This window comes from Cherax quadricarinatus, chromosome 94 (genome assembly GCF_038502225.1).
Source record: "Cherax quadricarinatus isolate ZL_2023a chromosome 94, ASM3850222v1, whole genome shotgun sequence".
NCBI lineage: Eukaryota > Metazoa > Arthropoda > Malacostraca > Decapoda > Parastacidae > Cherax > Cherax quadricarinatus.
The window spans coordinates 13,752,187-13,754,792 of NC_091385.1; positions in this window are offsets into that span (position 1 = coordinate 13,752,187).

Sequence of the window (2,606 nt, forward strand, 5' to 3'; positions counted from 1 at the left end):
CTGAGCTGCCCAGGGTGAACACAAGGTCCAATCTTGCTGGTTTATCCTCCCCTCTCACTCTGGTAGTGTCCTTAACATGTTGGTGCATGAGGTTTTCCAGCACGACGTCCAACTTCCTGGCTCTCCATGTTTCGGGACCCCCATGTGGCTACAGGTTTTCCCAGTCAATCTCCCTGTGGTTGAAATCCCCCATAACCAGCAACTTTGCTCTGCTGGAGAGAGCTCTTCTTGCCACTTCAGCAAGTGTGTCCACCATTGCTCTGTTACTCTCTTCATATTCCTCTCTTGGCCTCCTGCAGTTCTGTGGTGGATTATACACCACTGCAATGACCACTTTGTGTTCCCCAGACTGAAGTGTACCTGCTATGTAGTCTCTTTCTCCTGTCTCATCTATGCCTTCCATTTTCTCGAATTTCCATTTGTTTTTTACGAGCAGAGCAACCCCACCTCCCCCTCTGCCCCTTCTATCTTTCCTCATGATCTGGTATCCTGGTGGGAAGATTACGTTAAGAGACCATACAATAAGTGTCAGGGGCCCGAGACTGTTCAACTGCCTCCCAGCACACATAAGGGGGATTACCAACAGACCCCTGGCAGTCTTCAAGCTGGCACTGGACAAGCACCTAAAGTCAGTTCCTGATCAGCCGGGCTGTGGCTCGTACGTTGGTTTGTGTGCAGCCAGCAGCAACAGCCTGGTTGATCAGGCGCTGATCCACCAGAAGGCTTGGTCACAGACCGGGCCGCGGGGGCGTTGACCCCCGAAATTCTCTCCAGGTAAACTCCATGTATTGTCTCCATGAGTTTTGTTTCTGTAACTGCTATGATATCTGTGGACTTCTCATTGATTCTTTCTTGCCATTCCTCATGTTTATTCGTTAATCCATCTGCATTTGTGTACCAAACCTTCAACTTCTGTTCTAATACTGTAACTGTGGTGCGAGGGGTGGAGACAGAGGGATTGGTGTGTGATGGTTGGTTTGGATTGTTCAGTTGCCTTGGGGGTGTCATGGCTGGAGTCCTTCTGCAGGTGTTTCTAGGGGGTGTGTTTGTCCTTCCATTTGATCCTGGGTTATTCTGCTCTCCTTTTTCATTTCCTCCCATTTCTCCTTTCGTTTTTGAACTCTCTCTTTCATCGTCTTCCTTTCGTCCTGTGTTCTGTCTCGATCGAGGTACACACTCCGGAACTCCTGCTTGCCTCTCAGCCGTGCTTGCTCCTGCAGGATCATGGTTCGGGTTGATTCTGCCTTGAAAATTATTTTGAGAGGCCGATTCCTTTTATTTGTGAACCACCCAATTCTCCGAAAATTTGCCACCTGGGTCATGTCCCTCTCGCCTATCACCTTCATGATATCTTCAATGGCTTTTTTCTCCTCCTGCTTTCTTTCATCATAAGTTTCCCCTTTAGCTTCATCTAGCCCATAGACAAACACGGATCTCTCCCTTTCCACCTCCCACTGTGACTCCCATTGCATCCTCTGATGTGTTTTAGTTCCTTCCCATGGAGTGTTCTTTCCTTCAGTCCCTTTCCTAGTTATGGCCCCTATGCTTCTTGGTTTGAACTTCCTGCTCACCTGTTCCTGGCCCCCACAGCTATCTGGTAAGGTCCCTGCCCATGTCCTAGTTCCTTCAATGTCTTCCAACCTCTCATTCCGTTCTAATGTGCTCCTTGTCTTTGTTTTGGCCCCATGTGTGTTTTACAGGACCTCTGCATACAGTTTAGTTTCCATGCTTCCTTCAGACCTGTTGTCTGTGTCTGATGTAGCCATTGCCGATGCTACTTCTGTAATGTCTTTGTCTCTGTGCTGTTTCAGATGTCTCAGCTCCTCTTCTAATCTCTCTATCTTGATTTCTGCTGCTGTGGCCTGTTGCTTCCACCTTCTGCATTCTGCTGCTAACCTCTCTTCCATCTTCCTTTCCAGCTCATCTAGTCTCCTTCCCCAGTCTTCCTCCCTTTTTTTGAGCTCTACCTCCCATGCATCCCTCCCAGATTCGTCCTTCGAGCCCCTTGTCCTCATCCTGGTTCTAGGTTCCCCTGTTGCTCCACAGAAGGGGGGACGATGGTTAGGGGGAGGTGAATAGATGGTTAGGAGGAGAGGGGATTGATGGTTGTGAGGGAGGGGGAGGATGATTATTGGAGGGGTAGAGATAGTTGGGTGAGGTGGTTAGGGAAGGGGGAGAGGTGGTTAGGGGAGGGCTGGTACGTGTTTGTGTCAAGTGTTTGTGTCAAGTGGTGGAGGGTGTGTGCGTGTGTACTCACCTAGTTGTACTCACCTAGTTGAGGTTGCGGGGGTCGAGTCCGAGCTCCTGGCCCCACCTCTTCACTGATCGCTACTAGGTCACTCTCCCTGAGCCGTGAGCTTTATCATACCTCTGCTTAAAGCTATGTATGGATCCTGCCTCCACTACATCACTTCCCAAACTATTCCACTTACTGACTACTCTGTGGCTGAAGAAATACTTCCTAACATCCCTGTGATTCATCTGTGTCTTCAGCTTCCAACTGTGTCCCCTTGTTACTGTGTCCAATCTCTGGAACATCCTGTCTTTGTCCACCTTGTCAATTCCTCTCAGTATTTTGTATGTCGTTATCATGTCCCCCCTATCTC